At 38.2% G+C, this 22,644-nt stretch overlaps 1 long non-coding RNA gene and 2 pseudogenes across 1 annotated transcript; 2 read left to right on the forward strand and 1 right to left on the reverse strand.

Moving 5' to 3' along the window:
- Positions 1-22,194, forward strand: LOC125191135 (uncharacterized; annotated as a pseudogene).
- Positions 10,914-11,432, reverse strand: LOC125197988 (uncharacterized). Its single transcript, XR_016134958.1, has 3 exons — positions 11,330-11,432; positions 11,149-11,264; positions 10,914-11,061 (listed from the first exon to the last, which is right to left on the reverse strand). It is a non-coding gene; the product is annotated as an uncharacterized LOC125197988 (long non-coding RNA).
- Positions 18,761-19,518, forward strand: LOC148931965 (uncharacterized; annotated as a pseudogene).
- Positions 22,195-22,644: the final 450 nt, after the last annotated feature.

Genomic DNA, 22,644 nt, shown 5'->3' on the forward strand with positions numbered 1-22,644 from the left:
ATGAACAGGTGCAAGGTATTCGTTTGGACAATACGTCGAGCGGTTAAGGTGCTAACTCGGAAAGAAGCATGGGACGGATAGATTTTGTTTAATAGTTTCGTAGGAGTAGCTTCGGTTCGGCGAGAAAAGCACACACATGCTTCTTCTGTTCGACAAAGTGTCGAACACTCTGCATGTGTTGTCGTTGTGATCAGATCCAAGGAATTCGGTGAAGCAATAGACCGAACAGCTTGAAGTCATTCCTTCAGTTAGAATTGTTTTTTTTAAATACACACATACGTTTTTGGCAAGGCATCTCACTAACATTATATCATATTTCCGGATTAAAAATAATTGATTTTGGATTAAAAAAAATTACACGCATTATCTTCTTCCTTTTGCTTCATCTTATCTCTTTTGTTTTCTACCTTTCTCCTTTTTGCCCATTTTGATTTGTCTGGCTTAATGGTGTGCACGCACTTTCCCTTTTACTCATTTTCCTTCACTTTTCCACATTTAGCTTTTTCATTTTTCCACTTTGATATGACTAGATAATGGTGAAGACACTATGTAGTTGACTTGACTTGACTTGGAAAAGATTTTTTTTAGCTTTGAATATAAAGAGTTTTCTTCTTAGCACATAATTGCAATTAGCACTCTGCATTGACTACATGGAGAGAGCTTCCCCATTTTTCCTACTTTTCATACTCATATTCTTTCCTTGTCTTAGCCATGCTACTACTCATCAAATCAATACTGATGAATCTGCACTTCTTGCTTTCAAACCCTGACAATATTTTGAAAAAAAATTGGACCGCGGGAACTTCTATTTGCACATGGTTAGGAGTTACTTGTGATTCGCTTTATAATAGGGTGACTTATTTAGATCTCTCGCTACGGGACTCAATGGGAGCATTCCACCAGAAATCGGAAATCTTTCTTTTCTTGTTTCTCTGGATTTGAGTTGGAACCGTCTTCATGGTGGCCTACCAAAGGACATTTGCATCCACAACAAACTTCCAAGACTCAAAGAACTTCAGCTAAATTTCTATCATTTGGAGGGAGAGATACCAGTGACCTAGGTGAATGCCAACAACTCGAGATTCTTGACTTGTCATACAACAAGTTTGGTGGACATGTGCCTCAAGAAATCGGTAACATCACACGCCTTACAAAATTAGACCTTCATTGGAACAATCTATCAGGTTGGAAACAAAGATTAGTACCCTATACTATTGTCCAGGTACTATTCCGAAAGATATTGGCCATCATAGTAATTTAGAGTTCATGGGTTTAGGGTCCAACAAACTTAGCGGAACCATCCCAAAAGAAGTGGGGAACATGACGGCTCTTATCCGCTTATGGCTTGACAGTAATAGTTTAAGTGGTATAAAACTTGACCACATTTGGAGATAGTATATCTTTGTTGTCAGTCAAGTTTTATCGACAAACTTATCCGTTTTACTCATGATATCGTTATTCTTCAGGTAATATTCCTAGAGAGATTGGTGGTCTTAATAAATTGGAGATGATGTGGTCGGATGATAACAAACTTAGCGGATCTATCCCAAGAGAAGTATGGAACATGACGACTCTGCTCCAGTTACGGATCAAGAATAATTCTTTAAGTGGTATGATTTATTATTCACTTAGCCTTAAATTTAGTAACATCATGTTGTACTCAAGCTCATACCCTAACGAAAATCACATGTTAAAAAATGTTGTTTAAAGACACAACTAACAAACATACATATTTAAAATGCCTGAAATTATTTCCTAGGGAGTCAAATCAACAAATGTTAGCAAAATGATCGAATAATTCAAATAACTAACTAGGAGTATATGTTTTCCAAATAAATTATTACATTCACATGTCCCAATACTTGGTACATTGTTAAGTGAGGCTAAATTATTTGACATGCATGATTTTAAATTTATGACATAATAGCTGTATGTTAACGTGTATATTCTGGATATATTGAAAATTAACTTGCATTAAAGCTTATGCTATGACACAAACGGTGGCAAGTTATACTTTTGTATGTAAAAATCATACAAACTTTTTGTAAACATTTTAATTATAGGAACTATATCTCAAGAGATTGGCAATCTTGTTAGTTTGGAGTGGTTGGACATGAGTTATAACAAGTTTTCAGGGCCTTTGCTAACATCCATTTTCAATATGACTTCTTTGGAAGGGATTCAACTGTCAAGTAATACATACTCTGGGGCATTGCCTTCGGAAATTGGAACATGAAAGCACTCCGAGACTTATACCTTGACAATAATGTTTTTACTGCTCAATCAAGCTGCAAAATCAGGATGGATCCACCAGAGTTTTGAAGGATGTGCAGTATGTGCCCCAGTTGAAGAAGAATCTCATCTCATTGGGGGCCTTAGAATCTAAAGGCCTAGTTGTGATGATGCGAGATGGAATTCTTAAAGCAACTTCAGGAGCATTGGTGATATTGAAAGGCGTGAGGAAGAACAATTTGTATTACTACCAAGGTAGTACAGTTGTTGGGACTGTAGCAACTGCAACTTCGAGTAACAAGAAGGATGCAGAAGCGACGAAGCTTTGGCATTTGCAATTGGGACATGCTGGTGAGAGATCATTGCAAATTCTCGCCAAGCAAGGATTGCTGAAAGGTAAGAAGTCTTGCAAATTAGAGTTTTACGAGCATTGTGTTATGGGGAAACAACAAAGAGTGAAATTTGGCACTGCAATCCATAATACAAAGGGAATTCTGGATTACGTGCTCTGATGTGTGGGGATCTGCCAAGACTCCGTCACTTGGAGGTAGACACTATTTTGTCACTTTTGTTGATGATTTTTCCAGAAGAGTTTGGGTGTACACTATGAAGAGCAAAGATAAAGTCCTTGGGATTTTCCTAAAATGGAAAGCTCAAGTTGAAAATCAGGTGGGGAGAAAGATGAAGGTTCTCCGATCTGACAACAGTGGAGAATACAAGAGTGATCCTTTCCAAGATGTATGCCAGGAGTGTGGCATAGTTCGGCACTGCACAGTGAGAAATACACCACAGCAGAATGGAGTGTCAGAGCGTATGAATCGAACATTAGTGGAGAAAGTTCGTTGTATGTTGTCTAATGCCGGGCTAGACAGGAAATTTTGGGCTGAGACCCTCACATACGCTCAACACATTGTCAATCGTTTGCCTTGAGACTATTATAAATGGTATTGTGTTGATCATCTGTAGCATATATCTCCGCCTATCAAAGAAGGCCGATGCTTCACATTAAGGAGAAAGTAAATTAAACGACTGGCTTTGGTATTTGATGATGATTGAAGGCATCTCATTTCCGTTCACTTAGCTTATGTTTCAGTATTACGCACATTACAATCTCGTCTTATCCTAGTCCTGCTATACATGTTCATCATTTAATAGCAGAGCACAAGTTCGTGCCCACTGCCAACTATGGCACGAGTCTCAACTATAAACTCCAGATCATCACCCTCGATATCAAAGGTATCTCCAGCAAAGAGTCGGAGAACTCACAAGCACAAGGATCAAGCAAACCGCAAAAGAGAGCAGCATCCGGAAAAGGAGAATTGCAGGAAGAACTCAGTGATTTGAAATTGCAGAAGCTACAAGAGCAACTTAATATACGGAGAAGAAAGTCGGTGTCGAGGGGGAGTGTTGGAATTATATCTCCACCGACTTATGAGAATAATCTGGAAGTGCCGAGAACTACCTTGCAACTTGGATGCATTATTAAATAATTAGATTTAGGTATATTATATTATGGTAATAGGCTAGAATATTCTAGCAAATTCAAAGTCGGCAAAACAACCGACATATACTACTATAAATATAGGCACTAGGCTATTTTGTAGTGTACAAAAGAGAGTGAGTGAGTGCACTAGTTAAGTGTGCGTGAGTGTGTACGAGAGTTAGTGTGCGAGGTGTGTCCTCGTAGAGCTAGAGGTGTGTCCTCGGGTGTCTTGTGAGGTGTGTCCTCCAAGAGTCGTATTGTTGTGTTGGTGTTGTGTACACCACTGTTGTGTTGTGTATTGGTGTTTCGTACACTGTTGTCGGGAGCTTAATAAAATTCCGTTTGTGTGTTGATCCTGAGTACCGCTGATATCCAACAAGTGGTATCAGAGCCACGTTGAGTCGTGGTGGTTGTTATTGTAGTTGTGGTCTTTTCATGGTGTTCATTCGCAACTCGAGAGTATATTGTTACTCTGCCAGAATTAACAAGTCGAGGAATGTTGTTGGAGCCGCTACTCTGCCGGAGTTAATAGTCAAGGACTATTGTTGGTGTTGTTACTCTGCCGGATACCAGATGGCGGATTTTTCTGGAGTTGCCAATAGCATCGAGAAGCTAAATAGCAATAATTACGGAAATTGGAGTATCCGTATGAAACATTATCTCATAGGTCGGGACTTCTGGGATATTGTTGGAGGAGAGAGTACCACACCACCGACTGGCGACGCAAAGGCGCGAAAGGAGCGGGAGATGAAATCCGGAAGAGCAATGTTCGTGCTGATGGTTGCAGTGGAAGACGAGCAGATGCAACGTATCAGGTCAGCTGAGACACCGAAGGAGGTGTGAGAGATTTTGAACACTGCTTTCGCCAAGAAGAACGAGGCAAAGCTGCAGCGCGTGGAGAATGAGCTATTCTCCATCTCGCAACTGGAGCTCACTGTAAGTCAGTACTTTTCCAAAGTTAAATCATTATGCGGAGAGATTTCGAAATTAGATCCTGATAACGTGATTAATGAGACGAGAATGAGGAGGATTATCATCCATGGTCTAAGACCTGAGTTCAAGGGTCTTGTGACTGCCACGCGTGGTTGGGCTACACAGTCAACTCTGGACGAGTTAGAGAATATCTTGTCCAATGAAGAGACTTTGGATGATAAGATGTCTAAAGTTGCAGTGAAGGATCATGAGGAAGAAGCCTTGTTCACCGGAAACAGGGGCCGCTTTGCCAAAAATGATCACTAGCATAGGAGAGTAGAAGGTGATCGAGAATATCGATGTAGAAGGGACGAAGGTGATCGAGATCAATGGCGTGAACGGGAAGAAGATGATCGAGAGGAGAGGCGCTCTCAGCTAGGGGGAGCAGCACGCGGAGATGGTAAGAGCAGCGAATCTCATCAACCAAGAAGGTTTGATGGAATGTGTTATAATTGTGGGAAGAAGGGCCACATAGCCAGGTACTGTCGGTCTGAGAAAAATCCAGTAGAAGGTCATGCAGTGATAACTAGTGGTGCATCACCGGATGAAGAGGAATGGGACATGAATGCATTAGCTATTCTGAGTGAAGGAGAGTCGGAGTCCCAGGTGTCCTCCGTTATAGAAGAAGAAGATTGGAACTTTCACGATTCCATGTTGATTATTGAAGACGAAGAGGGGAATATTATTGAGACTTGGGGAGAAGCAAATGGAGAAATAAAACTCGAGCTGCTAGAAGATGAGGAGGAAATCGACGAGCAACATGTGGAGCTTCTAGAAATTCAAGGAGGAAATGATGAAGGAGAAGGAATAAAAATATCAGAGGTTGAAGTGGATCAGGATTCGTCGAAGCTGGAGCAACTAGAAAAGATTTTGGAGACCAGCAAAGACTCGGAGAACTCACAAGCACAAGGATCAAGCAAACCGCGAAAGAGAGCAGCAGCCGGAAAAGGAGAATTGCAGACTAAAAGAGCTCAGTGATTTGAAATTTGCAGAAGCTACAAGAGCAACTTAATATACGGAGAAGAAAGTCGGTGTCGAGGGGGAGCGTTGGAATTATATCTCCACCGACTTATGAGAATAATCTGGAAGTGCCGAGAACTACCTTGCAACTTGGATGCATTATTAAATAATTAGATTTAGGTATATTATATTATGGTAATAGGCTAGAATATTCTAGCAAATTCAAAGTCGGCAAAACAACCGACATATACTACTATAAATATAGGCACTAGGCTATTTTGTAGTGTACAAAAGAGAGTGAGTGAGTGCACTAGTTAAGTGTGCGTGAGTGTGTACGAGAGTTAGTGTGCGAGGTGTGTCCTCGTAGAGCTAGAGGTGTGTCCTCGGGTGTCTTGTGAGGTGTGTCCTCCAAGAGTCGTATTGTTGTGTTGGTGTTGTGTACACCACTGTTGTGTTGTGTATTGGTGTTTCGTACACTGTTGTCGGGAGCTTAATAAAATTCCGTTTGTGTGTTGATCCTGAGTACCGCTGATATCCAACAAGTGGTATCAGAGCCATGTTGAGCCGTGGTGGTTGTTATTGTAGTTGTGGTCTTTTCATGGTGTTCATTCGCAACTCGAGAGTATATTGTTACTCTGCCAGCATTAACAAGTCGAGGAATGTTGTTGGAGCCGCTACTCTGCCGGAGTTAATAGTCAAGGACTATTGTTGGTGTTGTTACTCTGCCGGATACCAGATGGCGGATTTTTCTGGAGTTGCCAATAGCATCGAGAAGCTAAATAGCAACAATTACGGAAATTGGAGTATCCGTATGAAACATTATCTCATAGGTCGGGACTTCTGGGATATTGTTGGAGGAGAGAGTACCACACCACCGACTGGCGACGCAAAGGCGCGAAAGGAGCGGGAGATGAAATCCGGAAGAGCAATGTTCGTGCTGATGGTTGCAGTGGAAGACGAGCAGATGCAACATATCAGGTCAGCTGAGACACCGAAGGAGGTGTGAGAGATTTTGAACACTGCTTTCGCCAAGAAGAACGAGGCAAAGCTGCAGCGCGTGGAGAATGAGCTATTCTCCATCTCGCAACTGGAGCTCACTGTAAGTCAGTACTTTTCCAAAGTTAAATCATTATGCGGAGAGATTTCGAAATTAGATCCTGATAACGTGATTAATGAGACGAGAATGAGGAGGATTATCATCCATGGTCTAAGACCTGAGTTCAAGGGTCTTGTGACTGCCACGCGTGGTTGGGCTACACAGTCAACTCTGGACGAGTTAGAGAATATCTTGTCCAATGAAGAGACTTTGGATGATAAGATGTCTAAAGTTGCAGTGAAGGATCATGAGAAAGAAGCCTTGTTCACCGGAAACAGGGGCCGCTTTGCCAAAAATGATCACTGGCATAGGAGAGTAGAAGGTGATCTGTCAATTCTCCAACTTCGCAGTCACCTCCACCAGCTGAATTTATTGATGGTGCATCTCCTCATAATTCTCCTCCAGCTCCAGCTGATGGTAACTCATCTTCTCCTCATAATTATCCTCCAGCATTATCTGCATCATCTGGTCATCATCACTCACAGAACTCCTCTTCTTCCACTCAACCAATCAATACTCCTTACTCATTCCTCTTCTCATTTACCAACTGTTGATGTTTCTGCCAAAACATCTCACCAAATGATCACTCGGAGTAAAGCTGGAATTTTTAAGCCTAAAGTGTTCACTGTGTCTCTTGATTGTATACCTAGGTCTGCTCTTGAGGCCTTGCTGATTCCTATTTGGAAAGCAGCCATGTTAGAGGAATTTTTGGCTCTGTTGAGAAACAATACTTGGATTCTAACCAAACTACCTCAAGGCAAGAATTTAATTGGTAACACTTGGGTTTTTAGATTGAAGAAACATGCTGATGGCAGTATTGCTAGACATAAAGCAAGATTAGTGGCAGAAGGCTTCTCACAGGAACATGGTTTTGACTTTGGTGAAACGTTTAGTCCTGTGGTCAAGCCTACTACTATCAGGTTAATTCTTTCTATTGCTATCTCTCTTGGCTGGAGTATTTCACATCTTGATGTGAATAATGCTTTGCTACATGAGACAATCTATAGGTTTTGAGTAAGGTGACCCCTCTCTTGTCTTCAAACTCAACAAGGCATTGTATGGCTTAAAACAGGCTTCCAGATCTTGGTTCCTAACTATTCAGTCTGTACTTTTATCTCTTGGTTTCTCCCAATCCAAAGCAGATACTTCCCTATTTTTCAGGATTTCTGGCAAGGAGATGGTCTATCTGCTTATCTATGTTGATGACATGCTCATCACTAGTTTTTCCCATATTGTTGTCAAAGATGTCATTTCAAAGCTCAGCCATCATTTCTCTTTAAAGGATCTAGGGGAAGTGAGGCATTTCCTTGGAGTTGAAGTCACACACACAGCACAAGGCATCCATCTTTGCCAAGCAGCCTACATAAAAGAGCTCATGAACAAGGTACAAATGCAAGACTGCAAGCCCTATTTATGGAGATCCTTTTATAGATAACAAGCTTTACAGAAGCACTGTTGAAGCACTTCAATATCCTACAATTACCAGACCAGAAATCAGTTTTTGTGTTAATAAGGTGAGTCAGTTTATGGCTGCACCTCTTGATTCACATTGGAAAGCAGTAAAAAGGATTTTGAGATATTTTAGCAGGTTATGTGGATTATGGCCTACACATACAAAAGTCAGATTTCACTCTAACTGCGTTTTCAGACTCCGACTGGGCAGTCAGTTACCGGCTACTGTGTATACTTTGGGAAGAATTTAATATCTTAGTCTTCTAAAAAGCAAGCCATTGTTTCGAGATCAAGCACATAGGCTGAATATAGGAGTCTTGCTCAAGCTGTTTGTGAAGTTGGTTGGGTAACATCTTTGCTTAATGAGTTGAATGTGGATTATGGAAAGACTCCAGTTGTTTGGGTTGATAACATGAGCACGATTGCCTTAGCAAGCAATCTTGTGCTGCACGCACGGACCAAACATATAGAGATTGATGCACACTTCATAAGAGACGAGGTGAAAGAAAAGAAAATTGAGTTGAGATATGTCCCTTCTACTGATCAGATTGCAGACCTCTTGACCAAGCCCTTAGGCTACCAATTCTTCTCCCGACTTCGAAACAAGCTTGGCATTTGTTCTATGTCTGGGATCTAATTGAGGGGAAGTGTTAACATGGTGATCCAAACTGAAGTTCCTAAAGAGAAGCCAGCTAATAGAATTTGTGATGCTACATATCCAATGTCAAAGATAATATCTAGTTGTGTAACTCGACTTATTTTAACACAAGTGATACCCGCAAGTGTACGGGCTAGTGTAGCAATTAGCAAGCAAGAGTATCGTATCCCATAGAGACAAATTCGTATCAACTTAACTACCACGAACAAATGTTGACTACTATCTAGAGAATCATGAAAGGTTTGGTTGTTTTTCAACACTAATAAAAGCATATGATAAGTAAATAAACAAGTAAAAGCAAGTAAACACAGAGTGAAAAGATAATTTGGAGAAAATTGTGGAACTCAAGTATCCGATGCACAATTCCAAGCTCTTATCCAATCAAATTGTCTTACCTTTTGGTGTCCCTAGAGTTATTAAGTCGACCACAATTATAGATTAAACCCCCTCCCGAGGTGAGAAACCTGTAGATTAGGTGCTAAGATTGAAGTCCCCTTCTAATCCTAAAACCCCTAACTCCCAAAAGCTTGATTAGGTCAAAGACCTCACTCAAAACCTCAACTCTTCCGAGTTTTATTGCATTAAGGTGTGAATTATTCTTATTTCCAGATTAATTATTTCATCTCCAGATTAATTTAATTAATCCTACACAATCAAGTGGTGATAAAGCAATTGAAAGGAATAAACACAAGAATAATCAAATAACTACAAGAGCAAGGCAAGAACAAAATTAATTAGATAAAAACTATGAAACTAGTGCATCATCACCAAGAATTCTAAAAAAAAAGGTTTTAGCTACTCATGTTCTTCATAAAAACCATGTTCAAAACAAAAGATTCTATGAAATACATGGAGAAAAGATTAAGATACTCCTGTGAGAATGAATCTATGGAATGGCAACTTCAATCTTCCGATTGGAAGTCTTCAATCTTCAATTCCCTCTCTCAAAGTGTTCTTTGGGGGTGTGTATGAGTGATGGAGGCAGTGGGTGTTGAATGATATGAACCCTAGGCGTTTTTCCTTTAATCTCCCATAAAAAATCGCGATTTTGGCAAGAGAATACGCCAAAATAGCGTACCCGGCCGGGTGGAATTATAAAGAGCAAAATTCACCCGGCCGGGTGGTCATTTTCGACCACTTTCTGACCCTTTTTGCGCAGAATCGCTGTACCCAGCCGGGTGAATTTATAGTGTAATAATTCACCCGGCTGCGTGAAAGTTTCTGGACAGCGCAGTGTTCTTGTAACGGCCATGATTTCTTCTACCGAACTCTGATTAAGGTGTGCGAGATACCCACGCGAAGCTCTTTCGAAGACGAAGAGATTGATATGCATTAGGGGCTGATTGGACTTACCAACATAATAGAGAAGTAGATATAAACATGTCCAATAATAGACAAAATATGATCAAATTCATACATAACCACCCTCTAAAACCATGTAAAATCCAAGTATGTCATTGTGCCACGTTGGAGCCGATGCTAGCTGCTCCTACATGGAAGGAAGTGCTGCTTGGTGGAATCGGCTGATTGGTCCAGGTACAGGCTTTATCTCAGCACATGAAAAAGGATGGACCACACCTTATTTCTCTTAATGAACATTGTCTTGTAGTTCAGATTTTACAGCTTGTTTTGTTAGGGATTTAGGGTTTGACTAATGTCTAGGTTGTTCTCCAGCATAGTATATATAGAGACAAAGTTGTAACATCCGGATTTGATTTCAATGAAAGCTTAATGCAAAAACTCTTTTCTTCCTCAAGTTGCAATGTCTTCTTTTACATCTTGCAGCAAATTCTGTTTTTTGGCCATTTTTATCAGCAATGCCCTTGCGCAGAGTCCGTATCATGATCGTTGCCACTGTGCCACCAAGGAAGAGCATGATCAACAATGAGTTGGCAATTGGGAACCAGTGGATTTGTCCATCATTGATCCAGAGGTAGACATCCCACCTTGATGCCCACTCACTCTCACTCTTCTGCACCAGAGATTTGTTGTAGGATGATCCATATGGAAGAAACGAAACTATTCCAAAAACGCGAGATAAGAAAGGGAGATACCTTGTTGACAACATCATATGAAAATACGATATCTGCGCCTGCGTAAACTTCCTGAAGAAAAACACCACCCTCTTCAAACATGTATCTGGTGCTGTTGTTGCATGTCGACACGTTCAATCTATTAGTATAATCCCACTGGACCTCGTGCTTAATGCTGAAGGAAAAAAAGCAATGAATCAAATCCTGAAGGAATGAAATAATAACAGTCTTTGAACAAGTCCAACACAATTAAAGAGGTAACCTGTTAGGAGTAACTTCAAACCCCACAATTCTAGCAGAATTAGCTTCTTCATCTCTATGGTACATCACTTTGAAGCTTAAGTGATTAGTGATATAATATGAATACACTTCACCAGTCTGCAAAAGAAGGTACACTCAATACACACATTTGACTCTTCAAGAAAAGCAACAAAGATACTAACCCCTTCGTAGAATGCCTTGAATCCAACTTCAAAACCCTGCTGGTAGATAGTTGATGGACTTCCATCTAGATTTTGCTTACGTACAACAACAGGAAGATCGTCTAGAATCCTGCATAAACATTTGTTCGCAGTGGTTTTAATTCACACCAAATATTTATAACACATAACAAAAAAGGCAACATAGATTGGTTCCTACATATATGCTCGGTACTCATCATCAATTTTTTCCTTAAAATCCTTCGCATCTTGAGCACTTAGGACAATTCTGCTAGTCACTGTGCAGGATTGCTCCTCTCTCATATGGAACTTATAACATCCCAAGCTCCATTCAGAAAATATTGACAACAATGCAATAAAAAGAGAAAATAAGGAAAGGAAGTAGTGATAGATAGTAACTGTATAAACAGAAGTGCGGCGGTCACCACGAAGAACTTGTCCAAAGTTTTGAGCAGCATCTCTGATTGTCGGCGGCCTGCAGTATTTCAAGTAGTAATAGTCATATGGAAGTAGTATCTTTGCAGATAACAGCTTGTTCATTTCAGTTGAAGTTCATCGCCCTGTTAAGAATGCACAAACTTTACAATGGGAACAAATTGCATAAGCAAAACCCACTAGAAGAAAAAATTAATGACAAATCAGCCATTCTTTCAAATATTAGCTGATCAAACATGTATGAGATCATTGCATTCAAAATATCATTGCCCTTTCTTTCTTAGTTTCCTTTACTTATGGTTGGTATAAATAGCAAAATGAAGATCTGAAACCTTCAAGGAAAACTCTTTGCATTGTATTTAAGTATTATGGATTTTTGTTTATACTATTACTAAACTACCAACTAAAAACACAATTGAGCTAACATAACAGATTTTTCAAAATTGTAGGTGAAACCATACATACAAAAGTAAAATCTGCTGCCCATACCAATTCCAACAATCAATCAATAAACTGATGCAAATCAATCGAATCGAGCGTCACAGCATAAACGAATCGATATCGAGAAAAGAAAGACCAAAGAAGCTAGCTAGCCTCAGAGAGAGAAATTAAGAGGCAATACTCTTTGAAAATAGCGAGACGCAACGCCGGAGGGGTAGAAGGAGGTAGCAGTTGTGATGAGCAGAAGACAGAAGAAGATGAATGACGTAATCCGAGGCATTAGTCCAGCTTGTGAATGAGAAAGAGATTGAATTTCCGTCTTCTTCTCGGTTTTGTGGTGAATTCCATGGCAGCAGGAGCTATAATTCTCTCAGTAAGTCAACTTTGAGTCGTTACTTTTAATGACTAATTTGCCCCCAATTTTTTTAAACTTTCTTAAATACTCCATTCGTTCCATAGTAGAATAGTCATTTTACCTTTTGGTACTTTCCATAGTAGTGGAGTTTGTTTTCTTTTTTAATAAAAGTCAACACATTACTTCTCGCTTACTTAACTCTCTCTTACTCTAGTCCTCTTCATCTTTTTTTCATTTTCTATTTTATTCTTCTTATATCTAACCCACTTAACACAATTCTCTTAAATCTATTGCCGAAAAAAAACGTCTCCACTGCTATAAAACAGAGGGAGTATATTTTATTTTATAGCTAAAACTTCGGATTTACATACAACACAAGACAATTTAACGGCGAATACATGAAAAGGCAAATAATTTTAAAATCAGTCAAGGTTTGGTTTGGTAGTGAATGTTGACAAAATAAGCCAAATTATAACAAGGCTGGGGCAAAATTTGTGTAAAAAGTTATGCATACACTTGAAGAGAAGGTTAAGCGATGCTAAGCGAATGCAGGAATAAGATCACGGATATGGTGGCGTAGGAGTAGTTAGTCTCCAAGTGGGAGATTGTTAATTATGGAGCCTAAAATATCTCCTACCATATTTAGGATTTGTTTCCTAAAAGTATATTTCCTTGTGATAGATTTATTCCATAGAAGATATTTCCTTATGGAATATGTTTCCTAGTTTGACTAGAATTAGGGCTCTCTATTTTGCTTATAAATAGGGGTGTCCCCTCATTGTAAAATCATCCTAAAATTATATAGTGAAATCCCTAGCTTGGCATCGCACCCAGACGTAGATACACTTTGCATCGAACTGGGTAAACAATTCGCTGTGTTCATTCTCCTTTCATATTCGTGATTGCCTGTGTTTATTTCCACAGCAGAATGGAATCGCGGAGCGCATGAACAGAACGTTGAATGAGCAAGCAAGATGCATGAGGTTGAAAAGTGGATTGCCAAAGAATTTTTGGGCAGATGCAGTCAACACAGATGCGTTCCTAATCAACGGAGGTCCATCAGTTCTGTTGGAGTTTCGGATACCCGAGGAGGTTTGGATAGGAAAAGAGGTGAATCTATCTTACCTACGTATCTTTAGTTGTGTTGCTTATGCTCATGTTAGTTCTGTTGAGAGAAGTAAGTTGGATGCCAAATCTATTAAGTGTACGTTCATCGTTATGGAGGCGATGAGTTCGGTTATAGACTATGGGATGAGCAGAACCGTTCGCAGTAGAGATGTCGTTATCAATGAACATGTATTATACAAGGATAGATTGGAGGTGTCGAGTTCCAGCAGTTCTAAGCCCCAAGTAGTCGAGCTAGACATCTCAAACTCGAGTGGGAGCAAGGAGAGTCAGAATGCTGAAGATGTGCTTGAAGAAGAACCAAGCACGCCACCACCAATTATTCCGCTGCCTAAACAAACTAGAGAGCGACGTGCACCTGATAGGTACTCGCCCTCTAATTTCTATTTGTTACTTACTGATGGTGGTGAACCTGAGTGTTATGCAGAGGCAGGAGAAGGCCATGATAAACGAAGGTGGAGAATTGCCATGGATGACAAGTTTGCCTCTCTTCTCTTGAATGGTAAATGGGAGCTTGTGGAACTTCCAAAAGGGAAAAAGGCATTGCATTGCAAGTGGGTCTATCGAATCAACGGTAAAGCTGATGGTAGCAAGCGCTATAAGGGTAGGCTGGTTGTCAAGGGATTTGAGCCACTATACGGTATTGATTATACAGATGTCTTCACTCCTGTTGTAACTGACTACTATTAGTTTAGTGTTGAGTATGGTAGTTGTAGGAAATCTATTGTTAAATCAAATGGATGTAAAGATGGCATTCCTTCATGGTTATTTGGAGGATGAGTTGTACATGACACAGCCTGAGGATTCGTAGTAAAAGGAAAGGAAATCTTGTATACAAGTTGAAGAAGAGCTTGTATGGTTTAAAGCAAGCTCCAAAGCAATGGTACAAGAAGTTTGATGGATTCATGATGGGGATTGGCTATAAAAGATGCTACGCTGACCATTGTTGTTACTACAAGAGGTTTGACAAGAGCTATCTTATCCTGTTATTATATGTAGATGATATGTTGATCGCAAAAGGTGATCCAAAGGAGATGGATAATTTGAAAAGGCAATTGTCTGAACGATTCTATATGAAAGATCTTGGAACTTGAGAAGATACTTGGAAGTGAGAATCCAGCAGACATGTTTACTAAGGTGGTGACCTTAGAGAAATTGAAGCTATGCATAGCTTCAATTGGCCTTGGAACTTGAAGAGAAGGTTAAGCGATGCTTAGCGAATGCAGGGATGAGATCACGGATATGGTGGCGCAGGAGTTGTTAGTCTCCAAGTGGGAGATTGTTAATTATGGAGCCTAAAATATCTCCTACCATATTTAGGATTTGTTTCATAGAAGTATATTTCCTTGTGATAGATTTATTCCATAGAAGATATTTCCTTATGGAATATGTTTCCTAGTTTGACTAGAATTAGGGATCTCTATTTTGCTTATAAATAGAGGTGTCACCTCATTGTAAAATCATCCTAAAATTATATAGTGAAATTCCTTGCTTGGCATCGCCCCCAGACGTAGATACACTTTGTATCGAACTGGGTAAACAATTCGTTGTGTTCATTCTCCTTTCATATTCGTGATTGCATGTGTTTATTTCTCAACATTTTGTAGAAGGAAAAATAATTTAATATTTTTTCATCTACTAATTCTACTAACTAGAAAATAAATAAAACCAATATAATTACTTTCTTAGCCTGTAAGTCTTGTCTTCTAGAACTGCATCATACTCCCCTTCTTGAAAAAGACTCGTCCTCGAGTCTGTCCTCGAGTCTACTTTAATAAAATAGCATCTTAACCCAATTAAAATAGCCTCCAAATCTTGTCTTCTAGAACTGCATCAGTTTTTCTGTAACTTTTGCCCAGTGGCGGGGACACAGCCAAGGGAGGAAGGGCTTAAGCCCTCCCCAAATAATTTTTTTTTTATATTTTGTACTTCAAAAAAATTCAAAATATATGAAAAAATGTCTTTAGCCCTCACTAAACTACTGTATCTAAGTCTTAAATGTAAAAGATTGAATTAGAAGGAGGGGCTGAAACTTGAAATTGCAGAAGGAGGTTTTAAAAAAATGGCTGTCGTTGCTGTTTGAAGAAGAAGATGAGATAAATAAGGCTAATTAAATTAATAATAATAGTAGAATTTGCAAATGTCAATCCCCTGCCTATAGGCTATACCTATATCACGTGTACGTATTCTACTTTTATTAGTGTTTTAAAAATATTTAATTGTTGTATTATAATTTTAAAATATTAAATACAGTAAGTTCATCAAATGTTTATCTTTTGATTCTTTAGTCATTTTAAAATTTACTATCATATATTATTATTATTAATGATGGGTTCCATCCACTACGACTAGCACTATTTCAACCAGTTTATCAATTTATGTTTCATTCTATATTAATTTTACTTTAAAATTTGGGTTGCTGTAGAAATCTCTACTTTTAAAAGACAAAGAAATGTATATTGACTAAAAAAATTTACTGTACAGCCCCTCCCAAAAAATATTTCTGCGTCCGCCACTGCTTTTGCCACAAAATTCTATCTTTTCACATCCTAGTAGCCAGTTTTTCTTTACTCGTCTTGAAGCGGAACTTTACTTAGAAAAAAATTATTTTAGTTTTTAATAGCTGTATTAACGACATGGAGAGAGTTTCCCCATACTAATATGGGTTTCTTGTCTTGGCATTGCTACTACTAGTTAAAGTATTTAAAATAATACTCAACATTTACTCAGTGTTTATCACTTGTGTCTTGGACCATAATTTATATTTTCTATTTTAAATACACCACAAATTAAAATACTTAAATATTAATCAAGGTTTCTCACTTATCTCTTAGATTCATGAGATTACTGAATTTATAACAGTTAACACATATGTCTTAGATAAACGAGGTTGAGATTTCGAATTATTTTTTAAACATCATAAAAAATTCCTCCACTCATTATACTTAAAAAAAATAACGAATTTTGATTATTAATTCAAGGGCATGAGGTAGTGATTGATTTATTTGTGCCATCGTCTTGGGAGTTCAGTGGCTGCAGAGTTTGGGCAAGATTTGCTTAAACTATCGTAATTGATTTATCATTGCATTGGTTATCTTTATTTGAGGAGGTCAAGTCAATTGATATTCTATTCAAGTAAGTGAGGATTTGATTTGATTTGTTATAGAGTTGTGGTATTGAAATAAGACTCTTGATGATTTGGTATTTGTTCCTTTCTTTTTTATCTATCAACATTTGTTATCTTTACTTATTGAGTTCGCAGTTCTCATACAAAAGATTAACATATGATTAATTTGACCCAAAATAATATTATATTTTTTTTACTAGTAATTTCTCAAGGCCTTTTGATTAGAACACAAATTTAGGGCCATATATAGTATTTTCCATGACAAAAAGATTATCAGGTAATTTGGCCCACAAATAAAATTCTATTTTCTTGACCAAACAGTACCGATTTTCTCAAGAGCCAAAATAATGACTAGAACCGACAAGTCATAAAAATTTAGGTTAGAGATTTATTAGAGAAGCTTACCTCATTTTCATTCGGTGAGATACCAATTTACGGTTCAAGTGGGACGGATAATTAATTAAGAAGCTTCCCTAATTTCAATTAATGAGACACCAAATGCGACTTTATACACATTAGCTTCACTCGTATCCACTCCAGTAGACAACACAATATTGGAAAATTTTGACTTTACAATTGACTTGACTTGGAAAAGATTTTTCCTCCAAAATGTTACCTTCACTACAATTATTTTAGCTGATATATACTCTGTCATTTTAAAATATAAATACTTCCGTTTTGGACCGTCATTTAAATATAGATTTTTATTTTGGAAATTTCTTTCACTTTAATAAGGTCGGACTATTTCTCCATTAGCATTTTAAAATGATGGTGTTAGAGTTACCTAATTCATATAATCTAATTATATGATCATTTGTGTCAAGAGCTGAGCCTGTATCAAAGCTGGCCTATTTTTTCGTATCAGTTTTTACTCTTATTTTTTATGTTTTTGTTTTTACTTTATTGTTTGTGTAATATTTCCTCTGCAACTGCAAAAGCTAACAAGTTTTCTACTTCTCTACCTAGGGATGTCAATTGGGCTAACCCGCTCGGATTCGAATCAATCCACTCGGGTTGTCGGGCTATTTAGGTGCGGGTTATACGGGCTATGAATTTTTTGGGTTATAAATTTTCGGCCCTAACCCTAAATCTTCGGGTTTTGAGCTAACCCACGGGTTGTTTGGGTCCATAATAATCTTATATTACTTTCTATCAAATCCAAAATTCTAAATTTTAAAAAAATAGATTGGTGCAAATAGTAAAGTATTATCAAAGTCATCAAGAGAAAGAAAATAATAGCAATTGAAAATTGAAACAAAATAGATAAATATATCATTTAATTAATAACACACATGACTCTAACTACAGTTAAATGGAAATCATGCATTTCATATAACCCAAACTTTTAATTTTTGAGAGAACATAATTACCATATTTTCTTCATATCAATGTGTATTTAATATTGATATTACCAAATATACTTCATTAAGTATATAATTCAAAATTTTAATTATATTTTTATATTAAATGCTCAACCCGTGGGCTAACCCGCAACCTACCCGGGCCAGCCCGCATAACCCGCCAACCCGAACGGGTTAGCCCATGTAGCCCGCTTCTAAATATGGGTTGCGATTTTCCGGCCCTAACCCTATGATTTTACCGGGTAATATGGGTCGAGCCGTGGGTTCGGACTAGATTGACATCCCTATCTCTGCCCCATCAAACACCAAGCTTCTCTCATTTTCCAGTGGGGGTAACACAAGTTTGGAAATTTCGCACTTTGAAAAAATGTTATTGGAGAAGGTTCAGAAATATTTGTGGAATATATATTTTAATTTTGAGTAAAAGGGCATCTCCTAGTTTGCATATAAATAGGCAAATGAAGTAGAGTAGATAGACAAAAACATCAGCCATGAAAACATCATACCTTTTTCTTACATATCTTTCTATCATAACACTGTGTCTATGTGTGTGTCCTTCAAGAGCAGCCAAAAGTGAAGCAGAGGGTTTGATGAGATGGAAATCCAGCCTATCATCTTCTGCTTCTCTCAAGTCTTGGTCCGTCAACAACATCAGCAACCACTGCAGATGGATTGGCATTCGCTGCATCGACGAGGGATCTGTCTCTGAGATTGATCTCTCCAGTGCAGAGCTTGAAGGGACATTGGACCTGTTCCATTTCACTACATTGCTGAATATCACCACTTTCAAACTTAATAGTAATGCTCTCAACGGCTCCGTACCAGCTGCTCTTGGCAACCTCACAAGCCTCACTCTCTTGGACCTCTCCAACAATTCGTTTGCCGGCGCCATTCCACCAGAGATCGGCCGCTTGACAGAGCTTTGATACCTGAGCTTCTCCTACAACCTTATGGTTGGAGAAATCCCATATCAGATTGGCAATCTGAGGAAGGTGCGCTTCCTGGATTTGGGCTCCAATCTCTTGAAACTCCTGACAGGTCTAGATTTCTTACTTTCCCTTTCCTAACTCACCTTAATCTTGGTGGGAATGAACTCAACTCAGAATTCCCACACTTCATAACCACATGTCTCAATCTTACTTTTCTTTATTTGCCTGAAAACACCTTCACAGGCCAAATTCCTGAATCATTGTTCACCAATCATTGTTCACCGAACTTCTATTCCTTCATTCCCCGAGAGCTCTGCATGTGTAACAAGCTGACCAACTTAGATTTATCCCAGAATTCACTCTGGGATAATAGCCATTGCCGCCATCCTTGTCAAATCTGGGCAATTTATCTGTTTTAAGACTATCTAATAATAGCCTGACTGGTGAAATATTTACCACTTTCATCACGAGTTGGAGAAAACTAATCTCACTAGATATTCAAGACAATGAATTCAGTGGGGAACTTCCATCAGAAATAGGCTTGCTCACAAACCTCGAGTATCTGGATCTCTCTAATAACTCGTTTTCAGGCAGCATCCCATCAGAGATAGGAAATCTACAAAATTTATGGGGGCTGGACCTTTCAATCAATAACTTTTCAGGTAAAATACCTCCAAGTCATAAACCGATTGAGTTGGAACTTTGAAAATGATGCTTTATATTCCTTATTCTTTTTCATGACTGTCTGCAACGAGTTTGAATAAAATACTTTTTAAAAAGAATGCAATGCATTACTCATAAATGTGCTGTTAAAATACTATCTTTTGACAATTGAAACATAAAAATGAATGTAACAATATCCCACATTGGTGTACACAAAGTGCTTAATCCACTATATAAGTCTCATGGGCCCCTCCTCCTATCACTAATTGGTTTTAGGATGGAACCCATGGATTTTTATCACTATCCATGTGCATTTTTAAAAGTAAAGAATTTTGATTTGTATCCTTATTTATCTTACGATGTTTGAAGGTCCAATACCATCCACAATTGGGAATCTTATATAAACCAAAAATATTATGTCATTTCTTGAATGTTTTGTTATAGTGATTCCCTACATGCCTGCTAGAAAACGAATTTTGTTCCTTGGGATATTACCATATGAGTTTATGGTTATCTCCCAAACTTGTACCATCTACAATTGAGAATCTATAGTTATGGCTATCTCCCAAACTTGTACCATCTACAAATAAAATGGTGCTTTTATCTACAATATTGAGTACTATTAGTTTAGTTCACAACATGATATGCATGTACAGTTTTAGATGTAAAGAAATTTGATTTATATCCTTCTTATATTTTAAATAAATGATTTGAAGGTCCAATACCATCCACCATTGGAAATCTTTCAAATCTGAGGGAGTTATTTCTCGATTCCAACAGATTAAATGGTGAGCTCTCATCCCCTATACGGGCTATTATGCAACTTGACATATCTTGAATAATCTTGACAACAAACATATTGATTTTCTACTCTCCCTCTACCGCAAAATGTTACTCCCTCCGCCCACCATAAGGAGTGTTACCATTTATTCACGGCATGGATTTTAAGAAATATTAAGAAAAGTGAATGAAAACAAATTAGTGGAATATGGGTCTTAATTGTATATATATTAGTTTTAAATCAAATGTGAGTGGAATGAGTCGGTGAATGTGAAGTTTATTATCATTTATAGTAAAAATGAATTGAGTCTCCTATTCACGAACGAACCATAATGGATATGGGCCTCCTAATTGCGAGGGGGGGGGGGGTAATATCTAGTGCAGATAGCAAACATATTGTTACGAATGCATGCATAGTTATGGTACGAATAAATTTGATTTATATCCTTCTTTTATCTTATCTTTCAAATAAATTATTTGAAGGTCCAATTCCGTCCAACATCGGAAATCTATCATACATGGAGTCCTTATTTATCTCTTCCAACAAATTAAATGGTGAGCTCCCATCCTCCATTTGCAAGTTGTCACACCTTTCTGATCTTCTGCTCTCAAATAATACTTTGGAAGGAAGACTGTCGAAATGCTTTGGGAACTTTAGCAGATCATTGACCATCTTTCACCTAAACAAAAATCATTGACCATCTTTCACCTAAACAAAAATCAGTTTAGTGGCCTCATACCATCTACCTTTTCCAAGATATGTAGTCTTATTTCCATCAATTTGGGTAATAACAAATTCCACGGATGATTACCTAAATCCTTAGTCAATTGCCGAAATCTTACGGGTCTCGATATTGGGAATAATAGAATACAAGACGAATATCCCTTCTGGATGGAACACCTTCCCAAGCTTAAAGTGCTAGTGTTGAAGTCTAACAAGTTTGCTGGAAACTTATCACTTCATTCGCCAACAAAACTTCCATTTCCTATGTTACAAGTTCTGGATATATCATATAATGCATTTGTAGGCTCTCTACCAGAAAGATATTTCAAGAATTTCAGAGCAATGATAGAGGAAAAGCAAAGAGATGACAAAGAGAGTTCCTATGACAGAGAAAAAGAAGAAGATGACCAACATCAAGGTTTTGTGGGTATGATAGTCACCTTGAAAGGTCAGGATCAGTTGTTCAATGGACTATTCGAAACCTTCACAACAATTGATTTATCCTCCAATAGATTCTCTGGAACTATTCCACCTTCCATAGGAAATCTTAACATTCTCAAATATTTGAACTTATCCCACAATAGCCTCACAAGACATATACCTTCATCTCTTGGAAACATGAGGCAGCTCGAATCGTTGGATTTGTCAACAAACAAATTGGATGGAGAAATTCCAGGTGAATTGTCAAGGTTGAACATTTCTTGCAAAATTAAACCTTTCAATGAACAATCTTGAAAAGTGTTGGATTTGGTTGAGAAGTGTTGTGATAGGGTACGATAGTGGATACATAGTTGGGATTAGAATTGGTTACATGATTATAAGAAGTGGAAGGCCAAGATGGTTAGTGGAATTCTTTTTTGGGGTTGGATACAAATATAAGACGAAGAAAAGATGCAACCGAGATGCACCAACACGAAGGGGAAGTTAGATTGAAAAACAAAAGGTAGATTGTTGATAGGCTAGTTTTCGTCACTCGGATTTGATCACTTTTCGTACTTATTAGTTGGATATTTGCATGATAAGATGCTATTTTGGCAGGGAATTGAGCTTATGGATCGGAGGCATTGTAGGAAGGCATTTGTAGTGGAGTGATGCAAAAAGGAGGCAAAAAGTGCAAGAATTTGAAGAAAATCAGAAAAATGGCAAACTGCCCAAGCTGTCAGCTTGGCCATGCTGGACCCGACGGGAAAATGCATGAAGCCACTTGAGCACAATTACAAGACTGCTTCCTTTTGCAACACGTGTCCACCTCCGTCTAAGGCATGGGAAAATGGAAATATCTTTTGTTAAATGAGAGATATGTAAAAAAATACTTAACTTAGCTTGGGACCAACTACCAAGACATTCAACTTTATCACTTAGCTTTAGTTTAGTTTTA

Source organism: Salvia hispanica, chromosome 2 (assembly GCF_029641045.1).
Source record: "Salvia hispanica isolate PSC_SH4W2 chromosome 2, Shi_PSC_v1, whole genome shotgun sequence".
Lineage (NCBI taxonomy): Eukaryota > Viridiplantae > Streptophyta > Magnoliopsida > Lamiales > Lamiaceae > Salvia > Salvia hispanica.